Genomic DNA, 19,567 nt, shown 5'->3' on the forward strand with positions numbered 1-19,567 from the left:
ATATAGAATGACGCTAAATGAAAGGACCTCCAGGATATAGAAACAAAAGCCATATAATGAGTGATTGTTGTCCTTAATGTACTATGTTATCTCTCATCTCTTTTGCTGTCCCTTGGTTATCTCATATTGTTACAGTATTTCTCCTGGTTATCTGATATATTATATAGATATATGCATATTTGGTTATTTGAAGTCGGACAGGGAAGGGAGGAAAACAAGATGAGGGGCTGGAGTAGGGGGAAGGAGATGCGGACCAAGACAGGAGAAAGGGCATCAATGTATGTAAAGTAATGCACTGTCTATCTGGAGAATATAATATAACCCTTCTATTAATTACAATATGAAACATATGAAAACAAATTCAAAAAATTGTCATTGGATTTTAACAAATTATCCCATTAATAATAACTAATATATAAAATAACCCATGAAAAATAAGTAAGAATATTGGTTTTCATTGTACAATAATGATATTCATATGTTTGGATCAAGTTGAATATCTTTAGTGGTCACTTCTAAAACTATAAAGTTAATTCAGTTATAATCTCTCTCATCTCTAATAGCACTTGGTATTATCCTTTAAAATTCTTTGAAATTTTTACAAAAGTAGATTCCTGAAAGCTATTTTTGGAAGAATGGATAAAACTTTTCCCTTCAAGATACTGAAAAATATGAAAAATAATGATGTAACTCTGATAACTAATTTGGGACAAAAATTAATAGGCGCAAGGGCTTCTCCTTTGTGGGACATTTCATCCTGAACCTCTTTGGTTCAAATAAGAGATCAATATTTTATTGAAGCTATTCTTTTAATCAAAGTTATGGGATTTTTTTCTTCAAAACAAATAAAGTATATCCAATTACTTGCAATTCAAAACATCTAGTAATAACTGACATGGACTCACAGAAATTGTATATATCCTTATATTCACTTACATATAGTTTTTATACAATAATAATTTTTATACATCTATAAGCTTATCAGGATCTTCTATTTAAGCTTAAGCTTTCTTAGTATTTTTCATTTAATTTTATTGTCAAGGTGATGTACAGAGGAGTTACATTTGCATATGCAAAAGTTGTAAGTACATTTCTTGCAAAACATTGTTACCTCAACAATATTTAACATATCTTATGAAATTATTTCTATTTTAATTTAAATTTAGTAGTATAATTCATTTCATTTACTAAACCTTGTGTCATAATGAACAGAATTCTGTGTAGGGCAATACACAGAATTACCAAGTGAATGGTTTTACCAAGTTTTTATAAATATTTACTTTATTTCTAAGCAGTTCCATCCAACAACTCTAATTATCTTTCATAATAGTAATAGATACTGTGAATGTCAAGTAAAATAAATTTCTGTAAAGGAATTAATTGAAATTTACCCCACTGGGCAGAGACATTTTTTATTTAGAAGAAAATCACAATAGTATATTTGCTTCTACTTTTTCAAATAGAAAAATATGAGTGCATTCATCTTCAAGACTCAGAACTTTAGAGGAGGACAGGGTTAGCTAGGCCCAAAACAGCCAGGAGAATGGAACTTAGTAGAATTTTTATGTCTTTCCAGTTGAATATAATGATCATTGGAAAACTTGGAGCCCCACTTCCTCTTCTGGATAAATCATATCTACAAAAAAAATAAATACTATGAAAAGATTCAAAGCTTTCTACGACAAGCCTGGAGTGGTGGCTCATGCCTATAATCCTAGCTACACCATAGACTGACATGTGAGGATTGCAGTTCAAAGCCAGCCAGGGAGGCCACTAAAGTCCTTGAGACTCCTCTCTCCCGTTAGCCACTAGGAAACTGTAAATGTCTCTGTGGCTCAAGGGATATGACAGTAGCCTTGAGTTGAAGAATTCAGGGACAATGCCTAGGCCCGGGGTAGGGCAGTACCCTTGAACTCAAGAGCTCAGGGACAGTGCCCAGGCCCAGGGTTTAAGCCCCATGACACCTCCCTCCCCAGTACACACACACACACACACACACACACACACACACACAAAGAAGCTCTTATGACAGTAGAATGTACTGATATGCAGTTAAATGTGTAATTTGGTTCATTTTTAAAGACACTAAATTTAGTCTGAAATTTTCCAGTCAAGTTTTAAATGAGTTCTTGTTGTTTGTAATTTTTTAAAGCCTAAAAATAAGAACATATTCTGTTCATTACTTAAGGCTACCTGTAATTTCCAAGTCATATATTTTTATTTATATTTGGCAAAAGATAATACATAATATGAACAACCCATAGCGTATTTTTATTATAAAATTTTAAGAGATCATATAAAATATTTTCCACTGAATTTCTTGATTGAAAAATGTGACAGCACCCATCTGTATCTCACACCATTGAAACAGACACCAGGGTTTATTAATATACTAATGATCTGAGCCTGAACTAGTACATGTGGCCAAAATGATAGTGGTTGTTAGGTGTGTGTGTGTGTGTGTGCGTGTGTGTGTGTGTTGCTGAATTTTTGAATATGGATAAGGCTGTACCCTTACAATTAATACATGCTGTTGGTAGAAAGCTAGAAAGGAAATGAGACCAACACCGTTCCTACTTTATATTTATCAATCCAGGTAAAAGCTTTAGAGACTAAAGATGTCATATTCAACTCCTATCTGTTACTTTCTTTTTTTTTTTTTTTGCCAGTCCTGGGCTTGAGCTCAGGGCCTGAGCACTGTCCTTGGATTTTCTCAAGGCTAGAGCTCTACCACGTGAGCCTCAGCACCACTTCCGGCTTTTATCTATGTATGTGGTACCACGGAATCGAACCCGGGTCTTCAGGCATGCTAGGCAAGCACTTTAACCACTAGGCCAAACTCCCGGCTCCTATCTGTTACTTTTCTCAATGGTAGTAGGTAGCTGGCTTGCCTGACAATGTTTTTCTTAAAGCCAGTTCAACAGCAGAATAACATATTTATGCCAGCCTGATTGGTAAATGCAGTACAGGATGCAAAATAATATAGGCCACAACTGTATTTTCTCCTTCCTTCATAACAAAAACTTTGTGAAAGGCTTTAATATGGATTACATCTAGGAGTAAAATATATGGAATTAAGGCAATTTTTAGACTAGCAAGATATTTAGCTGAAGAAAGATTTTCTTAAGTGAAAGCCTAGAAGCTGAAGGCTTCAACATGCTGCTCAGCAAATTTTGAGTTTTTAATCATCTCCATAATTATATTGGAATTAGTAAAGTTGTGTGTAAGAACAGATACTTTTCTAGATGTTAGCTTCTGTATTTTAATAGTATTTTCTTAATATTTATATTCAACTTCAGCATTTGTAGAATATAAACCTAGTGAAAATATTATAAATAATATTTTCAGAATATAAGGTTAATATTGCTCCATGGGAGACAGAAATTAATAGAAGGTAGCATTCAAAATCAGCTCTGAGGATTATAGAGACTCAAATCTCCATCCTGTTCATATATGTATATTTTTAGAAATATTACATTTAAAAAATATTTAAGTATTTCTGTGTGTGTTTTCACTAACTGTGAATAATGTCCAATTAAATTATTTAAAATTGTTTTGAATTGATTGCTATAAAAATTTCAAGAAAACGTAATGTCAAAGTATAGTGCCAAATATTTTGTGAGTTTTCAATCTAATTTCTTTATCTGTGATGTATGGATATTAATTGATATGTTTCAATAATAATAACAGCTATGACAACAATAGAATTTTTAAAAGGTTAGAGAAAGGCTGCAGGAGTAAAGTTGACACATCATGTTTGTGTCCTTTAGAAATTCAACGTAGAAGTAAACTACATAATGTAGTCATTAAAGTATTCAAATCTCCATATTTTCAGTCTTTAGTAGAGGTAAAGATAAGGAATATTTTTTAAGAAAGGCATGTCTTTATTATATAAAATTATTTTAGATAGCATTTCTTCTGTCATTAATATTTTTGTGTGTGAATTCCATATTTACAATCCAGTATCATTTTATTTTTGCCAGTCCTGGGACTTGAACTCAGGGTCTTGCCACTTTCCTAGGACACTTTGTTCTCAAGGTCAATCCTATGCTACTTGAGCCACAGCGCCACCTCCCACTTTTTCTGTGTAGATGGTACTGAGGAATCCAAACCAGAACTTCATGCATGTTAGAGAAGCACTCTACCACTAGGCCACACTCCCAGCAATCATACTCCTTTTAATGAAAAAACTTAGATAAGGTGTATTTTTTCAGTCAATATCCTCTTGTTTCTTTTCCCTCTCTTTCTTTTGATGTGAGTGTACTAACTTCATAATAAAAAATTCTGGAAATATTATTGCCACCTGCATCTAGCACTGTGTCCCCACAGCTTGGTAGCATAGATGATGTAGCTGGCCCTCTAGCTAAAAGAGCCCCTGAAGTTAGGCCCTACATGGAAGGATACATTACAGGAAGCTCCACGGGATAGAGAGGGACACAAAAAACGTCTTTGAAAGTATGTTCAGAGAACTTTGCCTGAAGGTGGTAAAAGGTGGTAACATGAGGGATTTGCAGGGTTCTGCTTTAAAAAATCTTTAGCTTCCTAGCGTGGAAAACCCTTAACCCTCTAACTTTAAATCCTCTCTTTTCCCTGTAGCACTTAGAAAAGCACAGATAGGAGAACTAGAAAACAGTCACTGATAAAACCTAGCATATAATTAAAAATGGTTATGAAACTAATTCTATGTTATGCAATTTTTCAAATTTAATGGAACAGATAGGTGTCAAGTGCTTTCAGAATATTTCTGCATAAACTCACTTTTAAGTAAATGTGTATCAATGAAAAGAAATTTAACATTTTTGAGGAATGAAATTATACTCACAAGTTTTTTCCTCTCTCTTTAATCCAAGTCTATTTAGCTTTGTACTTAGGGATAAGTGTACTTCTTACTACCTGGAGTGAAAACATTTAGAAATGATATTAGCCTTTTCATATAATTTATAAAATTCTTATCATCGATAATAAATTTAAGAAGCATATTTGATGCTATTGAAAGGTACAGAAGCAGATATATAAGTGTGCCTTCATAACACCTGAAGTTAATTTTATGCTGATTACTTCAGACCATTCCTAAAGGAGAAAAATATGAAATTACTTGCGGGCAAAAGAAGTCTTGTCAGTATATGCGGTGTCCAGATGTTCATCAGTTCTTTAAGACTATGGCATTGTCCCAGGTTTGGTAGAAACATTTCTGTAAAATATCAGGATAAAGAAGAGAGTGAAGAATGATTAAATAGCAAAGCACAAGTACAGGTTGAAGCTTTAAGGAAGTTGACTATGAAGCAGCTGCCTAAACAGGGCCACATCAACTAAGGGTGGCAGTGGATAGAACACTAGCAAAATCACAAGACAGTATTCGAAAAATAACACACAAAAGACTAGTGATATAACTCAACTGGTAGAGAGCCTACCATAAATTAGGAGGCCCTGAATAAAAAACACAGTATCATAAAAAATGAACAGAAGGATTAAATGCAGTTTTAAAATTCAATGAACATACGTACCAATATTTGAATGATGAAGTTGGGAAAGATGGAGGAAGAAGGATGGGAGGAGAGCACTGATCCAGAGGCATGGTACATATGAACTGACATGTACAACGGATCAGCAATATAATAAAAATTAATGTTTCATAAAAGGTGAGTTAAACATGAAATAAATTAAAACTTTCTTTTTTTTTTGCCACTCCTGGGCTTGAGCTCAGGGCTTGAGCACTGTCCTTGGACTTTCTCAAGGCTAGAGTTCTACCACTTGAGCCTCAGCACCACTTCTGGCTTTTTGCTATGTATGTGGGGTACCGAGGAATCGAACCCGGGTCTTACGCAATCCTAGGCAAGCACTTTAACCACTAGGCCAAACTCCCGGCCCCTAAATTAAAACTTTTAACTGTTGAAAATATCTTTGATTCCTTGATAAGGCTAGTAAAAGGAGTAATGCTTTTGATTTGGAAAAAGTACATTTTTTTAACTTCCAAAACAAGAATCAACTCCAATAAAATACGTAGTATTCAATCAATTTAAATTTGTAAGAGAAAACCTACAGGACACTTTATCATCTAAAGTGTTACCACCTATTAATCTACATTTCTGTGGTAAACATTTTTACTGTCACATGAAAAATCACATATGCTATAAGAATACAACTTTTTGGTCCCTGTGGGCTATAATCACACATACAGACTAGTAAGCCTCAGTTCTGGTTCCCTAAACAGGTGGTTATGCTACTTCTTCTCTGTATCTCAAAAGCCTCTACCAAGACAATATTTTCTGAGAGAAGGGATCTTTACTTCTCGATGACTGAACTAAAGTCCTTTTCAAACAATGAATACCATTAGATCTGAATGTTCTCTGGCTAGGTCCTGTAAGCAGTAAATCTTCTAACCTTTTTTATGAATCAGATTTCCTGAATTCTCGTTTCATAGCTACCTGGCCTGGTATCACCGCATCTCATCTCATCTCACCGTTTTGTTCAATAGGAACACACACACACACACACACACACACACACACACACACACACACTTATTAGCATAGTTATACATTCCTTTTAGCATATAGCATATACCATATATATATATATATTCCTTTTAGTACATCCTCATAAATTTTTAGTTTCCCTGAGGAATTTATCACTTTGTGACTTATGGTACTTTCTTCTAGTCAACACATCTTCCTACTTCTGTAGTTGCTTAATGATAATCTGCATACCATGAGAATGTGTTATTTGTCACAACTAACCTGCAAGATACAAGCTTACAGCTTCCATGTGATAATGCTAATTAATTTTTTCACATACAGAAAAATACATGTCCACCTAGTGAACATTCATCATGGAACCTGAGGCAATGGCTGTTTCAAACACAGTGTTTGGATGTTCCTCAGAGCTGCTTCTCATATTCCCTCAGTGATAGAATTAAAGTCTTAAAGGATTTCACCTCAAAAAAATTGCACAGCAAGTCTTGAAGAATGTGTTGATGAGTGAACGAGTGTATGGAGGAATTAAAGGATGTACACTGAGATATTTAAGTTAATTTTCTTCAAGTATTGTACTACATATTCACATTAAGAAGAAATGGAAAAGATGCTAGATAAAATATAATTTTGATGTACTAAAAATATATTATGAAGTATAAAATTTCATCCCTTGCAGCCTGAAAAAAAAGAGCAAAATCATCTTTTCATGTTCAATTTCTGGTCATAGCTCCAGTGTAAAAATTCATCTAGATTTGCATTTTCCTTCAAGGTTCTAATGAATATATCATTGTCAAATAAAGGTATCTACATTAAAATTAGATGAGTGTATATAAATTATACCTCTCAATGTTTAGATATCATCTTTTATATTCCTAATTTATAATTACCAGCATTATTCATGAGGATCATATCTAAGATATATTAAGTTTTCAGCTTTTATTTTCTGGTTTGAATTCAGGTTCCCAGAGCTAAAGCTAATTTTCGCTTTGAAATCCATGAAATTCCTAGAGGACAGCATAATTATCTTTAAAAAATTTTAAAATCTTCCAATTAGGTTTACTTATTGTCAATTTAAATTGATTAATCCTTATATAGAACATAGGTAAAATTTTACAAGGCATTTCTTTTCATGATCAATAAAATTCTTAATTATCAGTTCTGATGTTTTTATATTTCAAACTATAAAAATAGAAATTAAAAGTATTTATTGGAAGGCTTCAAAATAATCCATAGTTTTAGAAATGCTTACATTGTTGTTCTTAAAGTACTGTTATTTCTCTTCTCTTTTGTTGCCCTTTGGTTAATCTCATATTATTAAAGTACCTGACTTTGATACCTGCTATATTACATAAACACTTATTTGTTTATTTGAAGTAGGAAAGGGAAGGTGGGAAAAGAAGATGATTGGGAAAAGGTGGGGATAGATAAATGGGAATAAAAACATGAGAGGGAGTGTCAATGTGTGAGAAATGATGTACCCTCTGTCTGGCCAATGTAACTGTGACTCTTTTATATTACAATAATAATAATAACAATAATGATGATGATGATGAAATGCAGCTTCTGAGACATCAGCAAAGCTGAAAATAATCTATCACTGGATGTATGCTAGGAAATTCACTTAGCCTTTTAATTGTTGAAGACCTGAGACAATGTGCTTTATATCTCTTCTGTTTGAAAGTGAACTTTATAAGTGAGTATTTGGGGGAAAACAAACACAAAGGAATGGCAACCAATGATATATTAAATAAAAGTTCTTTCAAACACAATGAACAAAAGTTATGGTTCAAGAATGTTAAAAGATTTGCATGATTTGAAAGAAAGCACTTCTTTGTTTTAACTCCAAAAAACTAGTTCACTTAGAGGGATACATTTCTTTATTGAGATACATATTACATGTGTGCATATATATTAATACACGTGAATATGATTTTCTACTAAATAAAACAGATCTCTAAAGAACTCAATAATCACAAGTGCACTGTGTAGAAAGATTGTAGGTAGAATTTGAGACAAATTGTGGTAAGTTGAAATTTGAAGAAAATGTTTTGGCACTACAGAAATGAAATGATTACATATTTAAAATAAGCTTCTTAAAAACAAAAGCAGTCTTTAAATCTGCAAAATTAGCGGATAACATTAAATGATACAAATCTATATACACTAAAAATTAATGATAAGAAAGTAAAACAAGCCTTTGGGGGCTAATATAGCGGAAGATGAGAAGGAAAATGGAGAGGGCAAATGAGGACACTCAAGGGGAAAATAACTTAAAAATCTATGCAAATAGATCAATTGCCTGAAATTACTTTTAGAAGGAAAAGAAGGGACAAGAAAATGTGAGTTTGATTGAGGTTTATTTTATACACTTGTGGAAATGTCACAATTCTAATGTACACTATTAAAGTAATTGTAGTTTTATAATAAAGAAATTTGTTTTAGGTTGTAACACATCTTAGGGACATTTCATACAGTATGGCACTTTCAAACTTCAGAATAGGCTCAATGGTTTTCTTCATTTGTAATAAGTAGTACACATCTAGGACTCTCCTTGCAGAAGATTACAGTAGCACAAAACCTATATATGCTAGTCCATATAGGATGAGGCTCAATGAAATGATCTCCAGAATATGGAAACAAGAGCTTTATCTTGTCTAACTGTTGTTCTTAATGTATTATGTTATTTCTCTTCTCTTTTGTTTCTCTTTGTTTAATCTCATATGGTTACTGTATCTCACTTTATTCCATGGTATATTGTATATATGTGTACTTGAAATAGGAAAGGGAAGAGGGGGACAAAATCGTGAGAAGGGGTAACAATGTGTGAGAAGTAATGCACCTACTACCTGATGAATGTAACTGTAACCTCTCTATACATTACAACAAAGTAAAAATGTAAGTGGAATAGTAACTAAAAACAAGAATGAGGCATATTAAGTGAGATGGGAAGGATGGGTGAGTATAATGAAAGGAGTGACATAGATCAAATATATTGTATTTTAAACTACTTGTTAAATGGTTAGCCCTTTGTAGAACTACTTAAAGACAGTAATTTAAAATACTGATTGGCAAGTGAAAATACCTTGATTAATGTCTCTTGAAAGCATCAGGTTTTAAGCAGAAATAATTTAGGAACAAATCACATGATTGAAAGTACTAAAGCCATTTAAGTCATAGTTAAATGATCTCGAAAACACATAGTTATGTCAAATGAACCCCCAATTGGCTTATTTTCCCTAATATCCTTTACATTTCAGCTTACAACTCAATTGGTTCTAATTGAAAGATATCATCAGCTTTGTATTTTGAACTATGGGTTAGCTTACATTTTTACAAATCTATACATAGCTATAGTATTCATAATCCTTTATATTTAATCCAGTAAACAATAAGCAGACACAACAAAATTTTTCATATGTTTAATGAGACTATTTGTAGAAATTGTAAAGTCTACTTACAGAATTAAAAAGGAAAAGGTCCTTAAAAGACATTTACACAAAGGACAGCTGCACATAGTTTGTAGATCATTACGAAAATATGAAACTTTTGACAACCAAATCAATCACATCTTTTGAAGTTTTCCTTTAAAATTTCTTCTTTGGTTTTTCCATCTTCATCATCCTCTCATTTTATATAATGTATTTTTTATATTAGGAGCTTTTTTTAACCTTTCTGAAAATATTTTCTCATTCTCACAATCATCTCTTCACAAAGCAAATATCACACTTGAGTCTGTCACTCTTCATCTGTTTGTTGTGTCTCCCTGTACATTTAGCACCCAGCACAGAGATATAAAAATGTGTTAATAAATAATTCAGAGTAAGAGACTATCCTTTTAGCAATAATATATTTTGCTCACTTAAACCAAAATGTTTTGTTGGAAGGTATTCTTGGTTTTGACATTTATATCTCCCCAAATGATTGTTCATTTCATATACATATTAATATCAAAATTTTGTAGACAATACCAAAAGAGAAATTGTTTCAGTAACAAATGGGAATTAGACAGCTCTTTACCTGATATAAAAATTATTGCAGGGGCCTGGAGTTTGGCCTAGTGGTAAAGTGCTTGCCTAGCATGCATGAAGACCCAGGTTTGATTCCTTGGTACCACACTCATAGAAAGAAGCCAGAAGTGGTGTTGTGGCTCAAGTGGTAGAGCTCTAGCCTTGAAAAATCCCAAGGACAGTGCTCAGGCCCTGAGCTCAAGCCCAGGACTGGCAAAAAAAATTATTGGAACTCTGACTTTGAACGATTACTTTTCTAAATTTCCAAATATTTAGAAGACAGATCTAGTCTTGCTAGTCAGTTCTTATGAAGAAATTTACTATTACTTTGACATTTTCCCCCTCTGCTCAAGCTGTGGTGATTTATGCAGCTCTATCAAGCACAGAATGGTAAATTCACTGCAGTGTGTGCCTGTCATAACAAAAATGCATCTCACTTGCTTTTCCAATCTTTGGCATTTCACCTTTGGTACCAGTTCATACTAAGATATTAAACAACTTAAAGGATAAAGCACATCGTTATTGGGCCATTGTGATCATCTGCAATAACCTATACTTATTGTAGTTACTCAGATGAGGGATACTATGCAGCCTATATTTCTTTGGGTATAGCTTCCTTTTCTTGATATAATTTTTCCAAGTCTTTCCATTTTCTTACCAATGGGGCAATGTCATTATTTCTGATGGAAGCATGGAATGATGCTTGCAAAAATGAACTCCGAGAAATGAAAATAAGATTTTTTTCAATGTTCTGTTTGCAGTGATTTCTTTTTCATTTCTTCCTTTCTTTCCTTTTCTTTCCTTCTTTTCTATTTTCCTTCCTTCCTTCCCTTTCTTTCCCTTTCCTGCTTTCCTTTCCTTTCCTTTTTTTTCCTTTTGGATTGCTCCCTGTTCATGCTGTCCTTGATTTCCGTATCCATTTTCTTCCATATAGGTTTATCTAATTTGAGGAAGGAAAGGGGAATCATTGAAATGGTGAGACAAAGGACAGATCAATGCAACAATGATACTCAGACACTATGTTGGAGATGAACTTTACAACTTGGGCATAGAGGGGAGTGGGAAAAATGAGAGGGGATAACACTGTTCAAAACATATACTCATTACCTTATTTATGTAACTCCTCAGTGCATCACCTTTAAAATAATATTGAACAAACCAATTTTATGCAATGAAATAGCGAAAGCAATCAGGGAAATGCAAACAAAAACAGGCCCAGATTCAGACAGTTTCACTGCGGAATTCTACAAGACTTTTAAAGATGAAGTAATATCTATACTCTTGAAACTCTTCCAAGAAATAGAAGCAGAAGGAGCAATACCAAACTAATTTCATGAAGCTAATGTTACACTCAAGCTAAAACCAGGGAAAGACCCAACAAAAAAGAGAACTACAGACCTATCTCTCTATGAACACAGACACCCAACTCCTCAATCAAATACTAGCCAACAGAATCCAGAAACAAATTTTAAAAAATTATACACTATGATCAAGTAGGCTTCATCCCACAGATGCAAGGCTGGTTTCACATTCACAAATCAATCAATGTAATACATCATATCAAAAGAGCTAAGGATAAGAATCACATAATAATTTCTCTTGATGCGAAGAAGGCATTTGAAAAAATACAACATCCATTTATGTTGAAAGCACTAGAAAAAATAGGAATAAGAGGTACATTCCTTAAAGCCATATATTACAAACCTACAGTCAGTATTATATTAAATGGTAAAAGACTGGAACCATTTACCTTAAAATCAGGGACTAGACAGGGATGACTACTATCTCCACTTCTCTTCAATATAGTGCTGGAACCCTCAGCCAGAGCAATAAGACAAGAAAAGGACTTCAATGGGATACACATAGGGAAAGAAGAAATTAAACTATCCCTATTCACAGATGACATGAACTTCTGTTTGAGTGACCCAAAATGTTCCACTCCCAAACTCCTAGAATTAATAAACCACTTTAGAAAAGTGGCAGGATACAAAATTAACCTTCAAAAGTCAGTGGCCTTCTTGTACGCCAACAATACACAAACAGAAGTCCAAATGAAGAAAATGATCCCATTTGCAATAGCCCCCAGAAGAATTAAATACTTAGGAATTAACTTAAAGAAAGATGTAAAGGAATTATTTAATGAAAACTATAGAAGCCTAACGAAAGAAATTAAAGAGGACACCAGGAAATGGAAAGACATACCATGCTCATGGGTAGGGAGAACCAATATAGTGAAAATGTCCATGCTGCCAAAACTGATATGCAAATTCAATGTAATCCCTATCAAAATCCCAAAGGCATTCTTTACTGAAATAGAAGATACAACCCAAAGGTTCATATGGAACAAGAAAAGACCTAGAATAGCCAAAACAATTCTAGGGAAAAGGTGCAATGCAGGTGGTATTATAATACCAGGCTTCAAACTGTACTATACAGCCATAATAACAAAAACAGCATGGTACTGGCACAAAAATAGACCAGAAGATCAATGGAATCGAATGGGAGATGAAATAGAACCACATAACGATAGTTAACTTGCATTTGACAAAGGAGCCAAAGATATACAGTGGAACAAACACAGTCTATTCAATTATTGGTGTTGGCAAAACTGGGCAGCCACATGCAGAAAACTAAAAATTGACCCTAGCCTTTCACCATGCACAAGAATTAACTCAAAATGGTCAAAGACCTCAGTGTCAGACCAGAAACCTTGAAACTGCTACTCGATAGAGTTGGAGAGACACTGGAACTCATAGGTATAGGCAAAAGATTCCTGTAGAATCCCCGGGTCACAACAGATTGGAGAGGAAGTCAATAAATAGGACTGCCTAAAAACAAAATGTTTTCACACAGATAAAAGCATAGCCACTCAAGTTGAGAGACAGCCATCCAACTGGGAAAAGAAATTTACCAATGATACATCAGACAAATGCTTAATATCCAGTATCTATAGGGAACTCAAGAAACTAATCCCCCACAAGCTCAACAAACCATTCACTAAATGGACAGGGGGAACTAAAGAGAGACTAAAGAAGAGGTTAAAATGGCAGAAAAGCATATGAGAACATGTTCATCATCCATGGTCATAAAGGAAATGCAAATAAAAACAACTCTAAGATACCAAAAAAATGGCCGAGATTTTGAACTCAGGCAATGACAGATGCTGGTGGGGTTGTGGAGAAAAAGGCACCCTATTGCACTGCTGGTGGGATTGTAAACTAGTTCAGCCACTCTGGAAAGCAGTGTGGAGGTTTCTTAAAGAACTGAAAATTGACCTTCCCTATGATGCGATCCCACCTTACCATTTCTGGGCATCTATCCTGAACATCATAACCTAAGATATGATAAGGACACCTGCTCAGCTATGTTTATCTCTGCACTATTCACAATAGCCAGGCAATGGAAACAATCCAGATGCCCTACTAAAGATGAATGGATACAAAAAATGTGGACTATATATACAATGGAATTCTACATAGCCACCAGACAAGACAAAATAATTACATTTGCAGGCAAGTGGATGAATCTACAGCAAATCATGTTGAGTGAGAGAAGTCAAGACCAAAGGAACAAAAGGTGCATGGTATCCTTAATATTAGATCCACACAGTACAAGAACGAGGACTCAATATTTGCATACTCAATGCTATGGCATAAAAATGTATGACTCTATAGACATAATGTTTTATTCCATAGATTAATATGTGTCTATGACTTACAAACCCTCATCCTAACTTTAATTATGTTCTAAAATCTAAGTGCTAGTGATTGTATGTAGACATTCCCTTCTTGAATATTTTTTGTCAAATATGTCATTCGAAATGATGTAAAAATCAATGTGAATAAATTTTTAATAATAAAACCAAATAAAAAATAATAAAAAAGTACAGAGCACCCACTGAAACCACTATTGTGGTTTAGCACAGCTCTGCTAAATTGTCATAGATTATGGACACTAGCTTTAACTTTTTTTCAGCTTTGTTTCTAACTTTTATTGATTTAGAGTGCCAATAAGTGTGCTTATAACAAGCCACATTTAACCCTTTCTGATGAATAAAGACCAATTCTTAAATTGAGCCTTTGTTCTACAATCTTATTAACAAATAGGATTCATTTCTGCAAACAATAAACACTCCCTAGGTGATTAATCACAGAAAGAATTTAAGATGATATGGGGGATGCTTGGAAATTTATTAGGGGGCTTAGAGAATAGCACTCTGGGATATATTTATAGAAAAAAACTTGGAGGATTCATTTTTGGAAAAAAATCCGCTTGAGTGGATTGCATATTGGGCTATTTTTTTGCTTCCATTTCTGAAAAAGAAATAATTCAATTTGTAGTTTCCTGATATTATACACCAATGAAGAAAGAGACAAAGAACAAAGGACAGAGAAAGAAGAGTGGGAGACAGAACTCTCCAGTTTTCATTATTTTCTTCTTTTGGTTCATTAATGTAAATTGATTTACAAATCTTAAGGTATTGCTGTTTAGCTCAATGTAAACTGAGAAAATGAATTTGTAGCTCTTTATTTTATATATTAGAACATTTATCGCTTTCTTATCCTTACTTAAATATGTACTAATTGGCTAGTTGCAAATTGCATGGCCAACATTTAATAACTAACCTATTTTATATTTTCATTTATGTTTCAATATTTTAAAGAAAATATGTGAAAGTATTTTTGTCTAGTTAAAATTAAGCAAAATTGCTTGTCATAGTAGAATAAAATTTTATTTTGATCAAAATCACTCACTCCATATTCTACTAAAACATATGAACTAACAATATGGTCTTCTCATACTCTACGTAGAGAGGGAACTTTCTCTATATATCTTTAAATTTCCTCCGTGAGATGTCTTCTATTATGGTTCTTGTTTAATAATTCTCTCTCTCTTGTCTGTCTCTCAAAGCTAATGCTCTACTACTTCGAGCCAAAGTAATACTTTTGTTTTTCTTGTTTACTGGTGATAAAAGTGTCTTGAAATCCCAGCTGGGTGGTTCACACCTGTAATCCCAGCTACTTAGGAGGCTGAGATCTAAGGATCAAGGGTCAAAGCCAGCCAGGGAACAAAAGGATTTGGCTCCAAATAACCTCTAGAAAAACGGAAAGTGGGGCTTGGCTCAAGGGTAGGGTGGGTAGCCTTGAGACTTGAGTTCAGGGACAGTGCCCAGGCTGAGTTCAAGTCTCAAAAAATGAAGAAATTAAAATAAAAGAAAGGAAAAGAGAGAGAGAAAGGGAGAGAGAGAGAGAGAGAGAGAGAGAGAGAGAGAGAGAGAGAGAGAGAGAGAGAGAGAGAGAGAGAGAGAGAGAGAGAGAGAAGGGAGGAGAGAAAGAAAAAGAGGATGGGGAGGGAGAGAGGAAGACAGGCAGGCAGGCATGAAGAAAGGAAAGGAGGGAGAAGGGGAAGAAGGGAGTGAAGAGAAAACACATGAATTCCATATTCTTTAAATAAACATTCTGTTTTGTTGTACCTATGGAAAAAACTCAGAACATATTTTCTATTCCTGTAACTAATATTTTAAATTTTATTTGTTTTAACATGTAGTTGTATACTAAGGCAGTTTGATGAATAAAGGGCCTGCAAAAATCACTGCACTATCATTAGGAGAAGTTGTGTTCTCTTCTATGGATTTAAATTTGAATAATTTCTATTGATTAGAATTTGCACAGGTAAAAGCATAACTCTAATTTATTGTGGTGAAAATATAGTGCAAAATTTACTACAAAATAAAGTCAGATAATAGCAGAAATATCTTGGAAAAGGACAAAGGTTATGGTGTAATCTCTATCCAAATTCAACCATATAAAGGATTCCACATAATTACGTTATATTGTTAAGGCTATGCCCTATAATGCTGCCTATTATGAAGTGGATTATTTTTCCCACGTGTAATGAGACTACATTTGGGATGCCTTGACAATACCAATATTTTCTATATAACAAATGTTAATTTAATGAACGTTAATGTAATTGAACAAGTAGTTATGCTATTTCCTTCTGACTACTCATTTTTTTGTTTTTTTTCATATAATTTTTATTGTAATTAATAGAAAGGTTACATTATATTTTCCAGATAGAAGGTACATTAATTCACGTACATTGATACCCTTTCTCATGTCTTGTTCCCCATTTCTCTCCCCCCACCCCACCCCTCATCTTGTTTTCCCCCCTTCTAGAAATATCTTTATTTCTTTATAAAAATAATGAGGTGACACTGTTGGACAAAAAAATGTGGAAGTGGCAATATGGCTCAAGTGGTAGACTACTAGCCTTGAGTTGAAGAGCTCAGAGACAGTACCCAGGCCCTGAGTTGAAACTCCACTACAAAGAAAAAAAAAAAGAAAGGAAGAAAAAGAAAAAGAAATGTACCTGGTTTATGTATCACCTCTGTGTATCACCTTTGCAATAAAATGTAAAATAAAACAAACATTTCTCAGAAATATTTATGAAATATTTATGAAACTGGTAAGGTACCTTTTATTTTTTATGAAATTTATATATATTTATAATTTGTTTTATAAAAATTTAAACTTTATTTTAATTAAAAATATTTAGGTCTATGATACCTACCCAAACAAAATCTCTCTGAATTAAGCAACTCTAAAGGTATTATCCAGTCCGCTGCAATTGTAGGCTCAATAGCTTGACACAAAGATTCATGAGTCCAGTTCACGGTGCCTATTAGGTCATTTCACAAGACCTCCAATAGACTCTGGTAAATAAACTAGCTTTTATTTGGTTGACTGTGTTTCTCCAAGTTCACATAGCAAATTTCTCAGAACCAGTTTATAAGTTCACTTCCTGTTTATTATTGAAAGTTTGTCAAGTATCTGTAAAGTTCCAGTGGTTTATTGGAGTTGATCCTAGGCTAATTTTACCTCTGTCTGTCTATAGAAAAATAGAAAATTAAGATCCCAAAGAAAGAGCAATCACTGAGATGGGCATCTGGAAGACTAGCTATTCTAAGTCCTGGTAAAGGTAGCCATGGCTAGACAAGGATGGGCCTGAGAACAAGAAATTCCACCATTTAGATCCAGTCTTGGGGCTTGAATACAGGGCGTGGGTATTGTCCTTGAGCTTTCTCAGGCTAGAGCTCTACCACTTGAGCCACAGCATTACTTTTCTGTGTATGTGGTATGCAGGAATGGAGCACAGGGTTTTGTACATGCTAGGCAAGCACTCTACCACCAGGTTACACTCCCGGACCCAATCATTTAGATCTTGAATGAAATAAATTTTTGATGTTTTAATTACATAGCTTGTGTTATTTTATTATGGCATCAGTAGAGAACTAATGTGCTTGTGTACAAACAGCTTAAAAAATATCAGGTCACAAAATGATAATTACCAAAATAACTTGTCAAAAATAACTTTGTCAAAAGTCTGTATTTTCAATTATTGCTTGGCTGATAGACAAAATTGACCATAGTTATTTGAGACAATTTTAGAAACACAGGCTTGCTTGCTCATTTGGTATATTGATTATGATTACAATGCTAATAATTGAGATTCCCCAAATTCAAAAACAAGCCCTGTAATTCTAAAGCCCAATCAATATCTTAACATATGCATCATATAGTAAATGCTGCAAAATGCCATGAAACCACCTCAATTTTCAGGTTAAGTAATGATGAATATTCTGGTGTCATTAGGATTGATTTACTTAAGACAACCTACATTGTAAAGAGAAAAAAAAGTAATTTGATGACTCATAAGAACTAGTAGAAGATTCACATTTTAAAAATAATGATACAAAAATAACCAGCAAAAACAGTTCTTGAGAATAAAATCTATTAATTTTATTTGAAATATGAAGAAGGCTTTGACAATAAAGATAGAGGTAACTATCAAAAAGGATTGTAGTGAAAACCGAACTTATTGAATATAGTTTTACATATAACTGCTTCTTGGCTGGGAGTTTGGCCTAGTGGAAGAGTGCTTGCCTAGCATGCACAAAGACCAGGGTTCGATTCCTCATTACCACATACATAGAAAAAGCCAGAAATGGTGCTGTGGTTCAAGTGGTAGAGGTTTAGCCTTGAGAAAGTCCAAGGATAGTGCTCAGGCCCTGAGCTCAAGCCCAGGACTGGCAAAAAAAAATGCTTCATAAATAATAATAGTAATGAAAACATCTGGAGCAAATTATGACACCTCAATAGTCATAACAGGATGCTTTTATCATGTGATAAATAGTAACTTTTCAAATATGTACAATAATATTGAAAGACTACCTAAATAAAACATGGGTCACAAGATAAGGGGTGGTGGTGGGGAGAGGGAAATGGGGACCAAAACATGAGAAAGGATATAAATGCTTGTGAAGTAATATACCTTCTATCTGGCAAATATAATGTAACTCTTCTATTAATTACAATAAAAATTTAAAAAGTCTTCTAAAAATAATAAATAAATAAATCATGAATTATTATATAGTATAAAGATTTTATTTCTTGGAAATTTAAATTTTTAGTCTTAAAAATTGGTTAGAATAAGCTACAAATTTGTGAGATTAATGTTTTCTCCCAGAATTCTTATCTAGCTAGGTCAGGTACTCAATTTGTATGTAGGTAGGGCAAGTGTTGTCAATTCTATTATTCCAAGCTGAACATTACAGGTACCCAGTTATCTCTAAGGAATTCAGGAATAATTGATTTTGTGTAATATAAAATTCTAATGAGTAGAATTCACTTTAAACAGCCTAAACCAATTTACTAAAGGAGTTAAAAAAATTGGACAAACATGGTAAAAAGGCAATTTATTTGAGGAAGGTGGACTCAACTGATATTTGTTTTAGTGTTGACATGTGGGGACATATAGTGGGGCAAACATTATCAGCTTAATACAGTTTATCTCTTAGGACACTAAATAAGTGTCATCAAAATCGTGATTAGAGTTTTAATAATGTTCACAGATTTCAATGTTGCATGAAAATCAATCTGCATAGTGCTTAGCTAAGTGATAGGTAATTATATATTTTTGGTTTTTTTATTTGTTTGTTTGCCAGTCCTTGGACTTGAAGTCAGGACTGAGCACAGTCCCTGAGCTTCTCTTGCTCAAGACTAGCACTCTACCACTTGAACCACA

This window comes from Megascapheus bottae, chromosome 4, assembly GCF_031878675.1.
Source record: "Megascapheus bottae isolate mThoBot1 chromosome 4, mThoBot2.hap1, whole genome shotgun sequence".
NCBI classification, from domain to species: Eukaryota; Metazoa; Chordata; class Mammalia; order Rodentia; family Geomyidae; genus Megascapheus; species Megascapheus bottae.